General features: G+C 35.6%; 1 protein-coding gene across 4 annotated transcripts in view; it reads left to right on the top strand.

The window, feature by feature from the left end:
- The window catches only part of Akt3 (AKT serine/threonine kinase 3), a 248,082-nt gene that overhangs the window by 10,811 nt on the left and 218,092 nt on the right, over positions 1-19,179 (top strand). The gene's annotated exons all lie outside the window — the stretch shown is intronic.

Genomic DNA, 19,179 nt, shown 5'->3' with positions numbered 1-19,179 from the left:
TGGAATTTTTAAATAGGCCTCATTAAGTTGTATAGCATTTTAATGAGTTATGTCTAATATTTATGGTGATGCAGCAAACACTGCAGTCCTCATACATGTCCGTCACTCTATGAAAGTTTATTTCTGCCTCTTTTTGGTTCAGTGCTTCTCTTTCAACCTTGACAACCACCTCATGCTGTCTGTTACTATAATTATGCTTTTCTAAGATTTCAGTTCAATGGACTCTTGAAATCCACAGTCTTTTGTGTCTGGTTTCTTTCCTGTACATACTTGAGTGCTTTATCCATGTGGTATATGTGAGAAGTAGAATTTCTGAGGTGTGGAAATAAAGTTCTTCATTTATTTGTTTATTTCTAATTTTCTTTTTGAAACAGAATCTTACTTTATACCCAAGGTCATGTAGCTCAGGTAGTCATCCAACTTGATGACCTTCCTGCTAGGCATCTTGAGTACTGGGATTATAGGCATGTCACTCACTTCTGCCTTTATCCTTTTAATACTTAGTAGAAATTTGGACTGTCTCCGAATATTATGAATAAACTTTTTATGACCATTGAGTACATGCCTTATTAAAATGTATTTCCATTTGTTTTGGGTAATAACCTAGGATAAGATTTTGGGCTATATGGGCAAGTGCCTGTTTAAATTTATAAAATTGTCAATTTGTTTTCCAAAGTGACTGACTGTAGTGATATTTTTTTTATGTGTGTTTTAACAGATAAAGCTTGCCTGAAGATCAGAGTGCAGAGCTAAGCCCCTAGAGGCCAGGGAGTGGTGGCTCACACCTTTAATTCCAGAATTTGGGGAGGCAGAGATAGAGGGATCTCTTGTTAGTTCAAAGCTATCTGTCTAAAAGAGAAGCAGAGCGCACACAAAGGTGATCCCAGCACTTGAGAGGTGGAGACTGGAGTGATCTGGCTGGACAGAGAGAGGAATACAAAGCGGAAGGAGATAAGAGCTCAGTGCTATAGGAGGAGACAGTCTGAGGACAGGATTGCTTCTTTGGTCTGAACATTGGTAGAGATTAAAGGTCTCTCTAGTGGCTGGCTGTATTGCTTCTCTCATCCTTCAGCTCCCACCGCCTTATTTCTGACTCTGGGTTTTATTAGAATTCCTGCTACAACTGACCTTCGATGTTAACTTTTTTCTTTTATTCTTATGTATTTGGAAAGCATTCAGATTGCAGTGCTGTGAATTTTTTTTCTTTTTTCTTTTCTTTTCTTTCTTTCTTTCTTTTTTTTTTTTTTTTGGTTTTTCAAGACAGGGTTTCTCTGTGGCTTTGGAGCCTATTCTGGAACTAGCTCTTGGAGACCAGGCTGGTCTCGAACTCACAAAGAGCTGGGATTAAAGGCATGCGCCACCACCGTCCGGCTCTGAATTTTTTTTTTCTTAACTAGTTTATATTCTCTCTCTTTCTTTGGTAGGGAAAGGGAGGAGAGAAGATGGCAAATCATTTAAGCCTTCAAAATTTTTCTTTATTTGTTCCTAAAATCTGGTTTGTAAGACTGTTGTAAGGCCCAAAGGAGGTAACGACTATGGATAACTTTATATTCCTGTGTGTCTAAGGCCCAAGGCCTTGAGTATTTTTAATTAACCACATCTTTTCTGAAATACCATGATGGAAGGTTGGTGTTTAGTCTGTAGACTATATAATAGAAAACAAAGAAAATGGTATGCAAGAAATTCTGTTGTTCCTAAACTGGACAGAGAATCACACATACTCTGTGTGTTTGTCTGTCTGAATCCGTGTTTATGTTTGTTGAGAAGTAGTGACCATCTGAACATAATGTGAGGATGTGAGTAAGTACTCAGGTGTCAAATGAAATGTCAGACGTTTCTGTGCTTTACCTCTTCAGTTGGTTCCTGTCTTTAGAGAAAATCATTGTAGCGTGCGCCTGCCCATTTGCCCGCCCTCCCATCCATCCATCCATCCATCTATCTATCTATCTATCTATCTATCCATCTAATCTTTTTGAGACAGTTTCTCTGGCTGTCCTGGAACTCACTTTGTAGACCACACTGACCACAGAGATCCTCCTGTCTCTGCTTCCCTAGTGCTGGACTTGAAGGTATGCGCCATGGCTGCTCAGCTGTAAACTTTATCTTTAACTTTTGTGTTGATCAGTAGCCTAATTGTACATACAATACACAGTACTTTATTTTTGAATAACTGTTTTTACATAATCTGGTGTCTTTGTTATGAAAATGAAAAAAAGTTAACTTGGGAGACCTATTTACCTTTTCCTTTTTGTTTTGTTGCCTTTATGGCTAAAACTTAGATGTTGGACCAGCACCTTTGAGAACATTATCTCTAAATTTGCTTTTGTAAACTGTGTCTTGAATTCCTAATATTCCCTTTATGGATTGTACTGTCTATATATAATATTTATTGTTTATTGCCAAGGTTTATAGTAGTTAAACTGCTATAACTGAAAAGCAAAGAACAACATTTATGATATTCTAAAGATAAAAGGGACTTTTTGTAGCTTCTCAGTTCTCAAAATTATGTCTTTCTATGGTTTGCATCATGATTTTTGTAACTTTTTTTTCTTTCCTTTTATGGCTTTTGAGACAAGGTCTGACTGTATATCCCAAACGGACCTTCAACTTATGTTCTTCCTGCCTCAGTCTCCCAAGTTTAGAATTGTAGGTATTGGTGACAATGCCTGTCTTTTTCTTGAACATTCTTAGGGCTATGTTTCTCCCCTGCTGGTTGAAAAACATATGCTTTATTCATTGATTGTTTTGCTTTTTAATCCCAATATGCGAAGTACTAATGTAATGTTTTCTGGGTATGATAACACCATGTCATTCTCTATTAAGCTACTTGCGTCCTTGGATCTCATATTGTTATTATTTTGTTTTGAACTCATTTCACAGTTTCCTACAATGTCTCCTAAGCTGATACATGTTTTCAGGAGTAATGTGTATGGGTGTTTGCCAGTGTAATATTTAAAACTGTCCTTTTGACTTTCATGTCTGGTACATTCCTTGGCTGGGTTTAAATTCACATTTAAATTGCCTTCATTCAGAATTGTGAAGGCTGCGTTTGTTTGCCTTTAATGACCAGTTTTACTGAGGAGCGGTGTGGCTCAGGAATGTTTCTTTGCGGAAAATCCACTTTTGTTCTATGGGACCTGTTGATGCTTCTGTGTCTTTAGAATTATGAAATTAAAGGAGGGTGAGTTAGAGTCTCATTTTTTGCTCATTGTCTTTAAAGGTTTAGTGGACAGTTTGAATATGAAAGTTTAGGTCAGCCTTTCTGTAGTGGATTTTCTTTTTCCTTATCTTTTTTTTCTCTTGTGTAGTCTCTTACTTTCTAGAACTTCTAAATCAATTTGATAAGTAAAAACATTCATTTTCCATGTCTTTCTAGGAAAGCGGAGAGAAGCATTTTCTTGGACCTTTCATTGACATTGCATTTTCTTCCAGTGTGTTACTAAATAATTTCAGTAATTCATATTTCTAGAAATTCTTTGTAGTGAATAGTTACTTTTATAATAGTTTAGAACACTAAGTTTTATTTCGAGTTTTCCTCCTCTTTCAGTTAAGTATTCCACTTTGTTAATTATCATTTTTTCTTGGTGGTGGTTTCTTTTAGGTGTGTTGTGATATTGTTTATACAGTTATGAGAAAAAATTGTGATGCTGGTAGTGCCCTCTCATTTTATTTATTTATTTATTTATTTACTTGCTTATTTATTTATTTTTTACCATTTTCTTGGTATTTTTGGCAACTAAGTGTGCCGAGTTAGAATTTGTGACGTAATTAACTACACTCTTGAAAGCATTATTTGAAACCCTAGAGTAAATACATTCTGGCATCCTCCACTATTTGTTCTTCTAGACAACTTCAGTACTGTTTGAATAATAATTTCATGTTTCAGTCAAACATATTTCATAATATAGACTGTTGCTTGGCTTTCATTTGGCTCCAAGAATTTCTCTTCCCAAAAGCATTGTTATTTACCCTGGACAGATAATTATAACTTGAACCCTGGTGTATTTGTTTGGAGATATCTGTCTCCTTTACATTATAGTGTGCTTTTAAGCATTATTAGGTATGACTGTAGAGAATTGTATTAAAAGTACTTACTATAGTGATTAAAATATAAAAAAAAATGAAGTTAAATTCATTGCTGAGAATGTTGCTTCCAGGTTGTTCTGTGGTAGAGCACATGTTTCCAGTACTGGAAACAAGTGGTAATATAGTTCTTAGTTTGAGTATTAGTTTTATTTCTCCATATATTGGAATATATATGTTTGAATCAGTTCTTGATTATCTAACTTCTTTCTAGATACTATCTGTTTTTATTTGTACCTTTAATGTAAGTTGATTTTTCAGTAAATAACTTCACAGACAATGGGGAAAAGGTGCTAAATAGTGATATTCGTATAGGATAAATGCTTTCTTAGTCTTGTTTGTTAGAGATCTATCAATAATGAAACTGTCCTGTGGAGTTTTCTGTAGCATTTGAAGATGATTCAGATGACATACAAACTTGACATTGCTAGCGTAGAATGGATAGTTATTGCATAGCATAGACTAAGTTAATATCTGTATTTTCCTCTGAGATGGACCTAAGGATCACTTTTCAGCTTGGTTTTATATTAGCATAGTAACTACCTGTATATTTAACAAATTCTAACTGATAATGTTCTGGGTGACTCCAAACCTTAAAAGCTAAATAGTGAGTTTTGCTTTTGTGTTTTCTCAGTTTATATAACTACTGGTAATATTTGCCATGTAGAAACACATAGTGCATTAGTACAATAGGAAATTTCAACAATTTAAAAAGATTTTAAATGATAAAATCAAATAAGCTGCAATAATAATAGTGTTTTACAATTTTTAAATTTTTAAAATAATCTTGTTTCTTAAAAACCTAAATGTTTTAGCCTACTTTTTAATTCCACAGTAAAATACCTGAAATAAGCCACTTTGTAAAAAGAAGAGGTTTGTTTAGTTTATTTACTAGTTTGGAGGCTCAAAGGCACGGCAGCTACATGTACTTAACTCTGTTGAAAGTTCCCTGTCAGGTATCAGATGGTAACTGAGCATGCAAACCATCACATTTGGAGACAGGGAGAGGACAAGAGGGACCATGCTGTAGTACGAGCTGTGGGCCTCTTCCCACAGCCCGGCTCCTGGCCGCCTGGCTAGCTTATACCCCGAAATAACAACACACAAACTGTATTCTTTTAAACACTGTCTGGCCCATTAGTTTCAGCCTCTTAACCCATTTCTATTAATCTATGTAGCACCATGAGGTGCTCTTATCAGGAAAAATTCAGCATGTCTGACCTGATGGCTGGCTGCATCACGTCTGCCCTGGAGAGAGCTGCATGGCGTCTGAGCTCACTTCCTCTTCCTCCCAGCATTCTGTTCTGTTTACTCCGCCTATCTAAATTTTAACCTATCAGGGTCAAGGCAGTTTCTTTATTTAACCAATGACCTTCCTCCATCACCATGCTTTGTAGCAGGCTTTTTCTTTTGCACAACGAACCAGCTCCCAAATTGTGACATGTAGACTTAACTAGTTTTAAATGCTTGGCCTAGCTTAGGCTGTCTTTTCTGACTAGCTCTTTTAACTTAAATTAACTTGTTTCTTTTTATCTACCTTTTGCCTCAAGGATTTTTACTTTTCTTTCCTTCTGTTTATCTTACTTTCACTGCTACTCCTGTCTGACTTATTGGTGTCTGCCTGGCTTCTGGCCTAGGTGTCTCCCTTGTTCTCTCTGCTTTTCCTTCTTTCATTCTTTCCTTTGCTCAAACCTAGATTTTTCCTCCTGTTTATTCTCTCTGCCTGACAGTCTCACCTATCCCTTTCCTGCCTAGTTATTCAGCTTTTTATTAGACCAGTCATGTGCCTTAGGCAGGCAAGGTGAAATAGATGTAAAACATCTTTACATAATTATATACACATTCTTACATTGTTAAAGAAATGTAGCATAAACAAAAGTAACACACCTTTCCAAAAAGTAATATTCTGAAGCATCAAATGGAACACATCTTTGCCTAGTTAAAATAGTATTTTACAACAGTACTTATTTTTTTTATAATCACTGTCTTACAAGAACTAAAGGGGTCTCATGAGAATAACCCAACAAGAGCATGCCCCTAGTGACCCTGAGGACTTCTCTTCAGGCATCACTCTCAAAGCATTTATCATATCCCCAAACTGCCACCATGGGACCAAACCTAATATCACAAAGAATGCTTGGGTGACTCTTATCATACCCCAAGTATAGCACTAAGTAATAATTTATGAATGTAGAAAGTCAGTTCTTTGGTAACAAATTAGGAATCTTAGTAGTCAATTAATATATAATGTGACCTTTGGGACATTAATACAAATTTAAGAGATAACTTATTGAAAACATTTTGTTTGATGAAATGATGCTAGTGTGAATTTGTTATACCTGTTCATTATTTAAATTTTTTTTAACAGATTGAACCTTCTTGTTGTTACTCTTTTGTAACCAGTTGTGCCTTCAAATAACCATTTTTGTTATTTAGCTTGTATTTATAATATCCATAAACTCAATGGAATATGTTGTAATAGGAGCGGCGGGGCTGCATCCCCAGCACCCCGGCCGCCTGGCTAGCTTATGCCCCGAAATAACAACACACAAATTGTATTCATTTAAACACTGCTTGGCCCATTAGCTCTAGCCCTTACTGGCTAATTCTGATATCCCATTCAACCCATCTCTAATAAATTGTGTAGCACCGGTCTTACCGGGAAAGATTCAGCATGTCTGACCTGGCGGCTTGCTCCATCGCTTCTGCTTCAGAGAGCGTCTGCCCGGGAGAGGGGGAGCATGGCGTCTCTGAGCTCACTTCCTCTTCCTCCCAGCATTCTGTTCTGTTTACTCCACCCACCTATGTTCTAACCTATCAGGGCAAGCAGTTTCTTTATTTAATTAACCAATGACCTTCCTCCATCAGGAATACTTGTCTTAAATTCTATGAAATGGTTTAGTTAAAGTAGATTTGGTAATGTAAATATTTTATCTCTTAATTGTCTCATAGGAGCTAAATCCTGTTATGCACAATACACTGTAGCAACATAAGGATTGTGAGCAGGTTATGTTGTGATTTGTGGAGTTGTGATCTAATAAAATTACATAATTTGTTTAATGGAAAGCAAAGCAAAAATTTTTTAGGTGCAAAAATCTGAGAGTCTTTCTTTGTACATGTGTTCCTTTGTTCATGTTTTATTTATGAAGTAACTTTAGAAAATAATTTACAAAGTGGTTAAAGAGAAAGAAAATGACGTGATTTCCTGTTTACTACCTAGCAGCAGGGCTTTCCCATAGAGAGTGGATAGCTATGATGGTGACTGTGTAAACCACATTTCAGGTTAGAGAGACATAACAGTTGAAGTTACCAAACGATGAGTTTTCTCTTCTACATCTCGCGTAGCCAGGATTGGCCTTGAACTTGCACTACAGTGAGACTGGCTTTGAACTTCACTCCTGCCTCTGCTTCCTGGGATTACATGTGTGCACCACTACTAAGTTTAAATTCATTTTCTATAGACTTTGAAATTTAGAGACTTAATGTATTTGTAATCTGGAATTTTTCTCACAGTTTTCATACGCTTATTTTGAAAATTGTAAGCAAAGCCTAATGGAGAAAACCATCAAGTGATAAGCTCTCATACACATTCTGGGGTTAAGGAATTGTGAAATTGCTATGATACAGACATATACTTGTTTCCAATTAAGAGTGAAGCTATGTGTAATCATTCAGTTTATTTACAAATATTAGTTTGTTTTCAGTGTGCACAAGGCAAATTTACCAGGGAAATATATCTCTATTTCTTCATGTTAAAGATTTTCTTCCTATAATGTCAAATTATCTGTTAAGAACCAGAATTCTTTTTCTTGTTTCTACAATTCAGATATAGCCATCTTAAGGCCCGTGGGGTGCGTGTGGCTGAGTATAGCTGTAAACACTGCTCAATATTATAAGCTTAATTAAAATATGAGGATTTTTTTGTAATTTATGCAGTTTGCCAGTGAATTTTGTAGATGACAAAATCATGTTGCAATATCTAAAGGTTGGACATTCCTCCATGTCTTTTCATTTCTTTTTCTGGCCATATTTTACTGGGCGGGGTCTCTACTACAATGCTCAATAAAAGTGGTGATGGTGTATTTTTTGGCCTTCTCATTTTAATAGGAGAAGGCATTTTACCACCAAATCCTCAAGCTGATGCTTCTCCAATTTTGCTATTTGTCAGGCTGCATTCCTTTTTCCTGTGCTGAGTTTTATGAATTTGTTTCCCACTTTTCCCAAAATATTTTATTGTTACTATGGTTATATTTCAGAATGACCATAATTCACACATTAATATATTAAAATAAAAATGGTTATTAATGTGTGAATTAAGATAATTCTGGAATAAATCCCATTTGAACAAGATGCATTTAAAATATGTTCCAAATTTGGATTTAATAATAGCCTATTTATGTTAAGTGTGATTATTGATATAATTGCGTTTTCTATTTGTGCCATTTGAACATGATTCATTTTCCCTGTTTTCTTTTTTCTTTTTTCTTTTTTTTTTGGGGGGGGGTTTCGAGACAGGGTTCTCTGTAGTTTTGGAGCCTGTCCTGGAACTAGCTCTTGTAGACCAGGCTGGTCTCGAACTCACAGAGATCCTCCTGCCTCTGCCTCCCGAGTGCTGGGATTAAAGGCATGCGCCACCACCGCTCAGCTTTTCCCTGTTTTCTTGTAGTGTAAAAACTTAGCATTTTTCATGTATTCTGTTTTATTGTTTTTATTGGCTTGTTATGCTTCTTAAAATTTTAAAACATTTATAGCTAATGTTTAATATTTGTTGATGCAACTGAGTAATTTATGTAGTCTTGTGTGGTTCAGCTTTCTGTTGCTATGACAGAGTACCCAGGAAAATCAGCTTAGAATGAAGAGTTATTTTGGCTCAGGGTTTTAGGGACATCATGTTACTTGGCCTTGTTTTCTTTGGGTTTGTGACAAAACAGCACATCATGATAGGATATGTGTGGTTGAGGAAGTTATTCCTCTCATGGTGACCAGGAAATCAGACAAGTAGAGGGCAAAAAGAGGCCTAGGATCCCAGTGTCCTCTTCAAAGTCATGTTCTCAGTAACCTGACATACTTTTACTAGCTTCTGCTCTCTGAGGATTCCTCTCAGTTAGTGCTACAGACTGACAATAAAGCCATCAACAGATGCCCTTTTAGGTACTTTTAGGATGAAACCATAATAGGTTTGTTGTTATTTTATATGAGTTCAATGAGGAAAATTCCTTTGCTTATACCTTCTTGCCTTCTTTTGGGTAAGACAGTTTTTTAGCATTTCTGTATCCCTATCTATATAACTTTTCAATGAATATGGCCGTCCTCCCAAAGGTCTGTAAATTGGTTCTTGGAGGAGAGTCTAAAAGACACTTTGTAGATGTTATAATAATTTGTGGTTCTCTAGTGGACCGTATTATGGAAATAGATTGACATATGTGTGGTATTAAAAATTCATGGAAAGAAACTTAGTGATTAGTGAGAAAATATCTGAAGAGGCTCTTTAAATGGAAGAAACTGAGAAACATTGTTCTGCTACCATTGTAACTTGGATTTTTTTTATGCATTTTCTAGAGTAGTGGTTTTCTTTTTTAAATTTTTGAAGTTTTTACATTTGCCTGTCTATGTATTTATCATTCAGGTCTGTGTGTTTCATGTTTTGGTGTGGCTCTGAGGATAGTTTGTGGGAGTTGTTCTTTTCATTTCACGATATAACTTTTGGGGATTGAACTCGGGTCATTAGACTTGGCAGCAAGAGCTTTTTCTTTACCCAATGAGTGACCTTGCAACCAACCAATTGTGTTTGTGTGTGAGTGTGGGTTTTTTTTTTGTTTGTTTTGTTTTGTTTTTATTTCCAGTATAGTGTTTCTCTGTGTAGCCTGGCTATCCTGGAATTTGCTCTGTAGACTACACACGGAGGCTTATTCTCAGTTATGAATTCTTGGCCTAAGCTTGGCTAGTTTCTTGCCATATTTTCTTAAATTATCCCATCTGTCTTTGGCCTTGGGGCTTTTATCTTTCTCTATTCCTGTATACCTTTTCTTTCCTTCTTACTCTGTGTCTGGCTGTTGCTGGGTGGCTGGCTGGCATCTGAAGTTCTCCTTCTCTCATTCTTAGATCCTTTTTTCCCAGATTTCTCCCCATATTTAGCTCCTCTTTCTTGTCTCACTATAGACTGTTCAGCTCTTTATTAGACCATCAGGTATTTTAGACAGGCACAATAACACAGCTTCACAGAGTTAAAAAATGTAACATAAACAAAAGTAGCACACCTTAAAATAGCACTCCCCAACAAGCAAGGTCAAGTCTGTCTGGTATACAACTTGAAAAAGTATCATACGAAGCCATGTAGTGTACCCTTAAGTTTCTCTTATGAATGTAATGATAAATGTGATGTTTTTTAGACACACTCTGGAATCATGTGGGAAAAGACCCTAATGAAGGGTTTGTTGTTATGTTTTAATTAAGTTTCTGAGTTGGGACTGCTACACACAATGAATTATAACTTTGAATTGTAAACTAAAATAAACTCCCTTCCCCTGTTGTGTTTTATCATGTTGTTTTATCACAGCAACATAAGGAAAAATAGAACAGTAAGTCAAAAGCCAACATGAACTTTCAACTTTGTGAGCAAGACATTTTGGAAGTAAGTGGAACCCAAGATTATAGTACAGGTCAACTTTTGCATATGGTGCCATGAGAGATTTAATTTCTGAATCAACTAGATAAACTTCTCCTAGCTACCGAATAAAGCTGTAGGTTAAAAGCTTGTAGTGTTGAAGGTGCTGAAACTCTTAGAGTAATAGTTATTCAGTGGTAGAGAAGTGACATTAGCAGTAGAGTGGTTTTAGTTTACAGGAATATATTGAAATTTATGAATGGGACAAAAGTTTGAAATTTTTGAGATAGTGGAAAATAGTTATATACAATATAAAAGCTAAGAGAGAAACTAAAATTTCCAGCTTCTTTGTATACCTAATTTTAAAGCAGAATCAAGAAAGATCCTGATTGTGGGAGACTGTATAGACTATATATTGAGCACTTTCTCAAAAACCTAAGTCTTTTCCATCTTATCCCACCCCAAAATACAAGAAAAGAGAAATAGTTTCTGGAAAAGATCACATCTAGAACACTTGTGAAAAAAATGTACTTACATATGAAACTGAAGGTGTGATATTTAAATCTCCTGTGATCCTTGAATGATCCAAGGTACGATTTGTACCTTCTTACAACATCTTTGGCCTTCCCAACCTTCTTTCTTCCCTCACTTTCTCCAAATATTATTAAAGACCTTTTGTGGTATGTCCTTCTGTATATGTGTTACTTCTATTTGGTTGATGAATAAAGCTTATCTGTTTGGCTTATCAGAGTAAAGCCAGGCAGGAAATCCAAACAAAGGTAAAGAGAGTAGGTGGAGTCGAGATACCAAGTAGCCCCTGAAGGAGAAATATGCCAGAACATTACTGGTAAGCCACAGCCTGTGGTGATACATAGATTAATAGAAATGGGTTAATTTAAGATGTAAGAGCTAGCTAGGAACACCTGAGCCATTGGCCAAACAGTATTGTAATTAGTATAGTTTCTTTGTGATTATTTGGGTCTGGACAAAGGGGAAATGAAAGCACAGTCCCCATTTACAAAATAACACCCAACATCCAGCAATGTACATCCATATAATGCCTAAGAAAACTTTTAAAAAGTGCTTCTAAACCCACAAAAATGGGAGTCAGTTGCAGCTTCTTGGTAGCCACATTTTTCCAGATAGGGTCTATTTGCTGGCAGCAAGGAAAGGCATGATTTCTCGTAAGAGACAGCTTCCTGGTTCATGCTGGTGGCAAGAACTGGATCTTTTGGGAGGTCTGCTATGGAGCAGTTAAATGGGACTGTGAGCAGCATGCTACTAGTTGTTTAATGGAGACATAGACCCACTTTGTCCCTAGAGCTGGGGCAGCGAACATATCTCAGCCATGTTGGATGGGGTGGAGCCAACAGACAAAGCTGCAGCTTTAGTCCTAGCCATGCCCACTTAGCATTTAAAGACACTGCTTCTGGCTAGAAAAAGATTGCAGATACACAGAAAGAAACAACAACAAAAAAAAGGCCTCTAAATGGGCCACAGTAAATTTGATAAATGTGCATGGGCTTAAGATAGAGAGGATCAAAGAGTCATAGATTAAAAAAATATAAGTACGTTAAATTGAGGTTCTTAAAGGAAAAGTAGAATAAAAAATCATAATTGGCCATGAAAAGGTGGAAAATACACAAAGAATCTAAATTTTGTATATTATTGTGTTTTCTTTGAATTTTTTGACTGCAGAGAGACAGTTGATTCTGAAGACTGCTAAGCCAAATCAACAGATATATTTTAAAGGTATCTTGACTGTCAAAGTTTACGCTAAGGATATGGAAAAGAGGTTATGCTTTTGTTTACACAGAGGGTGGGAAACGATGGATTTCTTCCAGGCTAATGTGGTTTGATGGAACAAGACCCCCAAAAGGTCTCTATGAACCCTAAAAATACCTAACAGTAAGAAGCAGTTTAGAGAAAACTGTGTCCAAATTCTCATAATGATTATTCATAAATCTTTGTTTTCAGTTAAAAGGGGTTGGGTATAAATGGTTAATGGTCACAATCATTCTCTTTCTGAAAAAAGGGGATATGATATAGAAATGAATACTTTACATTGGTATAGATTTTTGTCTATTGATAAAAAAATTTAAGGTCAATTTTGTTACATTACATATTTCTACTGTAATTTAAGGTATGTTTATGCAGCTTATTTAAAAATGCAATGTATAATGAAATACAGATTACTAGTCATCTATAATAAACTTTTAGTCATGTTAGTGAGGATTTTTAGACATAGAGAGATTTATTTCAGTTAATCTTCAGCACTACAGGACCTACAGAATATGACATTTAAAAGGTTTTAAGAACTATACTTTTTTTTAAAATATTTATTTATTATGTATACAATAATCTGTGTGTCTGCCTGCAGGCCAGAAGAGGGCGCCAGATCTCTCTACAGATGGTTGTGAGCCACCATGTGGTTGCTGGGAATTGAACTCAGGACCTTTGGAAGAGCAGGCAATGCTCTTAACCTCTGAGCCATCTCTCCAGCCCAGAACTATACTTTTCTTGACAGACATGTCTGCTTCTGGTAGTACTAATTAGTTCAGAGAGGTTGATGGACTCTGAGGAAACTTGTTATAGAACTTGTCTTCAGTGTTACAAGGCTAGCCATTTGGGCAAGAAACTGCTCTTGCCTAGCCTGCTTGATGGTATGCTGTATGAACTGGACTTGCAGAACCCACAGAAAAGTGACTCCTGAACCTCCCAAAAGGTGGAATGGTTCTTCAGAGTTCCTCCTTCACAGAAGAAACTACAAAATATTTTGCAGGACACAGAAGAAAGCAGTTGACGAACTTTGCTAGTACAAGGTAGAACAGATTTTCAAATTCCCTGTTTCTCTGAAAAGTCTGCCAGATGTTATGGGCCTATAGGCTGAAGATGATGCCCCAACATTACAAAAGAACTTTGGTGACTGTTCAGGGAGCAAGATGTCTCTATCCATGTAAGCGGTGTAATAACCAGGCTAGCTTAATATGAAACAGAAAATTTTAATGAAGAGATAGCTTACAACACCAGGGATCCAGCTATGAGCAGGAGATACAAAAAAGAGAGCAGCGTGGCTCACGCCCGTCAGATTTATACATAAACATTAGCCCGAGGTGAACACGCCCCCCCAGTGGGCTGGGCTATCCTTACATAGCAATTCTAGAGCTTTGTAAATTGCTTATAATGCACTTCCTGTTTACTTAGGTATATTATATGCTTCTGGGGTCATTGAGGAGTTGAAAACTAAATAGTTACAGTGTTTCTTAGTTATGATAAATATAAATTAGATGTAAAACTTTAGACTCACAAAGATGATAGAGTATTTTTCTTAATTTTCCAAATGTTCTATTTATATTATATATAACAAAAATATTGTAACTGTAATTCTTGCTTGATAATTGTTCTGTATATGTAATTTTACTATTATAAAGTTAAAACCTCTTATTAATTAGACAGAAAAGGGAAGATGATGTGGGATGTTCTTCTGTAAAAGGGTTGCTTTTATTGGTTGATGAATAAAACAGTTTTGGCCAATAGCTTAGCAGAGTAAAACCAGGTGGGAAATGCGAACAGAGTTAGAGTAGTCAGAGTCAAGGAGATGCCAGGAAGCCTCCAAAGGAGAAAAATGCTATATTTTTGGGTAAGCTACAGTCTCATGGTGATACATAGATTAATATAAATGGGTTAATTTAAAATGTAAGAGATAGCTAGGAATACACCTGAGCCAAACAGTATTGTAATTAATATAGTTTCTGTGTGATTATTCTCACCTGGGAAGCTGGGAAACGAAAATGCTGTCTCCATTTACAAAGACCATGTTCCTCTCTCCCTGTAGCTATACTAGTTATGTAGGTAGAAGAGGTGGTACTTGATTCATAGGTAGCAGGTTTTCTATTCTTATAAATCAATGACTGGAAATCTTAATATTTAATTCTCATTCAGTATGTTTGGTTTGAAACGCAGAAACCAATCTATCCCCCTGTGCTTTCTTCTTTCTGTTCTTTATATAATCTGAATGTGTTGCTCAGGCACTCCCTTTGCCTAAACCTCCTAATAACTGGGCACTTACTTTATTCATTAATTACTAAATGTTTATTGAGTGATATACTGTCATATTCTTATAACTGTTTGTGTAGTTACTGGCAGAATGTGTCCCAGGTGCCTACTCTCTAATGGGAGGACAGAGATAATAAACAAGTAATTAACAGGAACATTTCATGTAGTGATAAGTATTATGAAGGAAGTAAACCATGATATGTGTTAGAGAATTATGGGTAAATAAGAAGATGACTTCAGGGGTGATCCTGGAAGGAGTCTTTGGATAGAAGCGTCTGTTTTTAAAATTGTCTTATCAAATTTCCCATTTTAAAGTTTTTTATTTTACTGCCATTTGTTCTATTGTTTTGTTTTGCTATTAATCTGTAGAACTTAATTCTTTTGTCTTGGAAAACTGAAAGTTTGTATTCATTAAATATCAGACTCTTACCTCTTCTCCCAGCAACCATTATCCTTTCTGTATCTATGAGTTTGGTGCTTCTAGGTACTTTGTGTAGATAGACTCATGCAAGTTTGTGATGCTCTAATACTTTGAGGAATTTTCACTTTTGTGATGAGTCCTATAGTCAGTATCCTAATTTCAGAGGCATATTCTAGCAAATCTGAATAACTATCAGACATATAATAATAACAAACATTTATTTCCTTTTTTCCCTCAATCCCTACTAAAATGGAATAAACAGAATGAGACAAGAGATTAGCACAGAAGACAGAAATCGCTATACTTTGAAAATAATAACTGGTGGACAGTCAGTAATAATCATGATGTTGCACATAACATCATGGCCTGTAGGCACAGTGCTAACCATATGAAGTACAATACTGTGCTTTTCTGAAGTTCCCAAGAACTTGAGCATTTGGAGACTCCAGATACCTAGGGAGGGTATGTGTCAGAAAAGGGCTGAAAACTGATTGATTGGAAAAACTAGCAGACGGAGGTTTTCTGTTTATTCTCACAGATTTTTGTTGAGGAATAATTACTTTGAACTCAACCCATAGATTTAGGAGACTAAGGTTTATTCTTTGCATAGTTATATAAAACATGCCTGAATTAAAATATAGGATAGTAGATAGCTGATCAGGCTAAAACAGGGAGACAACCAAGGCTAAATGTACATCTGAACTATGAAACTTGAGGCTGTCATTTTCTACTTTTTTTCCAGCACTCCAGTTATATTTGTTCTACTTGCGTTCATAGTTTCCTCTTTCTGTGGCTTAGATTATGCATTTGGATAATTCCTAATCTCAGCCAGTCTAAAAACTGATGTAGGAGGGTCTTCTATTTATCTATCTGTTGCTTTTATTGGTTAATAAAGAAAACTGCTTGGCTTGATAGTTTGATAAATACATGTATCTAGCATGTATTTATCATTCAGGGCATATTTTTATAAATTAACAATTCCCCACAAATAAATGAATAGAAATATGACAAATTAAAGCTCAAACTGTTCTTTAGGATTATTTTCATTACCTCGGTTTCAGCCAAATGGTGAATTTAAAAGGAAAGTAAAGACTAATCAAGGTGGTTGTAGAAAGGACTTTTATTATTGTTTGTCCAAGAACAGTGAACATTTCCTAGTACAGGAAGTGACTTTCAAAAACTGTTGGCAGAGCTACGAAACCATACTGTTGTTGACCCTTAGATCAGATGTTTTAGAGCCCGAATTTCCTTAAATCTTAATTTAAAAAAATCAATATTTTGACATAATGGAAGTTTTATTTCATTTATATTTGGCCTTTAGATACAAAGAACCTAACTAAATTGGCTAAGAAAACAAAATTTAGTTTTTACTAGTTGCATTTTAAAAATGTTTGCTTTCAAGTATGTAACGCTGTACAATGAGCTCAACTGTGGGTTAGCAGATAAACTTGTTGATTCATTCAGCCCACAGCTACTGAATGAAGCCTGGAGGGGCACAATTTGTTCTTTACTCTGCCCTTTGGCAGCATGTTTTTCTTTTTGTCTCTGTTGAGGGAAGGGGACTAGAATAAATTACTCTGGACAGCTTTACCTGAATTATTGAAAAGTGCAAGGAAAAGGATTTTTTTTAATCACTTTAGCTTAATTTTTCTCATTAACGTAATGCCAGTGCTACACATCCCATGCTTATTGTGTAATACCATGCTGAAGAAGAACTTACCCTGTGATGTTTTCACGGAGCCATTTTGCTTAATGCTTTGTTTAAAATAGTCTATTGTTTAAAGCTATGCGTTGGGTGTCTTCAAATGTATTACATTTTTAGGCCCTATTTGAGTTGGGAAGCAGAATGCAGTCTGCTATAGCCAGCAGAGTTTGAAATACTCACATGCATACGGTTGTAGTATAGATTTTATTGAGTTTATGTGGAATTGTTTAAAAAAATCTAGAGTAAGGTGATCCTTGGTATATTGGAGGTAGCTTTTAGAATATAATCAAGATTTGTTACAGTTAATATAGCAGATCCATGAATTTTTTTTGTGTACATTGTGCTGTGAGTTTGTATTGAGAAATGAGAAGTTTCACTGCCTTCAAGTAGCTTACTGTCTTTGCATCATTTCCTAGAAGGTATATTATTAATGAATTTTTGTTAAAAGTACATTACTATCTGAGAAATACTTAGACTAAAGAAAAAAGTTGTTTGGCATGTAGAGATTCAAAAAGGTTATATTGTGGAATTTCAAAAAGTGATATGATTTGATAGATTTTCTAGAGTTTATTGGCACTTTTTTTTGTCTGTGAATGGAGTGGAATCTGATGGAAATGAGAGGTCGTGGTGGGGGATAGAAATAGATAGTGAGATAGTAGCATGTTTAGTTAGATAATAATTATATTTAATTAAATTTTACTATAGTAGTAGTGATTATATTTGACTGATGTAATATTCTGATTCAACTTGTTCCTCTGCTGTCTAATGTTTGCTGTAGAATCCTTGTGCTTAATTTTTTTTTGGTGGAATTAGGACCTTATATCTTCTTTATATTCATCTTAAAGAATCAGTTTATGTCATCTTCTCGGGGAAGCTATCTTTTGCTTTTTCCAGAATGTTATGTTCTTGACCTCCTTGTATATGTTCCTACTCTTATTCTTACTGCACTGTATTTAATGATTAATTTCCTTATTGTCCTTGCACATAGCCACCAAAAGGTTTGTTTTGGCCTGTTTTAAAAAATATTGTTGCCTATAGAAGAGGTGTCATACTCCAAATAGCCTACAGTCTTTAGTGGAGACAGATACTCAGGAACACAGTATAATAAACGAAGTAATATAATAGGCAAGGGTTCTACTTTTAAAGGAAGTCTTTGTCATGAGTAGTGATGATGTACTTGGAGTCCAGATGGAAGCCTTTTGACAGGTTTTGCTTAAAGTAGTAAACATTGTAGTGTATAGAGGAGTCATGACTTGTGGTAAATACGGGAGAAATGGAAAAATGGTCAGATTGTGATAGGTCTAATTGGGAAAGGTAAATATTACCTTTTAAGTAGAGTTAGGCTTGAAGAAAGATTTAATATGATCATCTCAGTGCAAAATGATCACTTTAATATTTTGCATAGGATCCATTAGAAAAGAGGGAGATAAAAGATGTAGGTAGGACTTGCAAAGTACAGTTGTTGATTAAAGTATCAAATACAGAGCAGCTAGCCATAGTAGAAGCATGTTTTGGCCATATAGTTTACTCAGCCTAGATTTGCTGTTACTCTGTTAATAGGATTCTTAATCTTTTAAAAGATAATTTATATGTTAGTGGAATCATTGACAAGTTCATTCCAAATGTAATTGATCGTGTCTTGTTCTAGCTACATTGTGTTTTTATAACTTTGTTTATACTCTGTTATCTTTTTTAAAAAAATATTTATTTATTTATTATGTATTCAGTGTTCTGCCAGCATGTATCCCTGCAGACGAGAAGAGGGCACCAGATCTCCTTACGGATGATTGTGAGCCACCATGTAGTTGCTGGGAATTGAACTCAGGATCTCTGGAAGAGCAGCCAGTGCTCTTAACCTCTGAGCCATCTCTCCAGCCCCCTATACTTTATTATCTTACACCTTTGTCTTTAACCTTGAAAGCTATTTTCTCCTGAAAATTTTTGCTTACAGTGTTTGTTCCACTTACATAATGCTTACTACGTTATGATTGATCATTTTCTGTTTTTTATTTTTTTCATGAAAAGTTTCTTGGGTTGCATGCTCAAGGACCTGCGTCTTTAGCAGTCCAACTGTTTGTCTATATTATATGATTAGATAAATGAATTCTGTAGGGGCAGCCTTTTAATTCTTGTGTGTAGCAAAGTTGGTAATACTAATGAGGCACTCAGTACTGTAAGAGACATTCATGAGACAGTATTGCTTGAAAGTTGCATTTAAATTCTGGCTTTAGTTTCTTTAAGCTATATTTTTCTTTTCTGTGAATTGTATTTGTCTTTTTAGGTGTCATAACAAAGTACAGATTGGGTGTA

Source organism: Microtus oregoni, unplaced genomic scaffold (assembly GCF_018167655.1).
Source record: "Microtus oregoni isolate MIOR12 unplaced genomic scaffold, Mior012 000047F_ref0000412, whole genome shotgun sequence".
Taxonomy (NCBI): domain Eukaryota; kingdom Metazoa; phylum Chordata; class Mammalia; order Rodentia; family Cricetidae; genus Microtus; species Microtus oregoni.
Note: the sequence above shows the minus strand (reverse complement) of the source record. Positions and strands in the feature narration are given on the sequence as shown.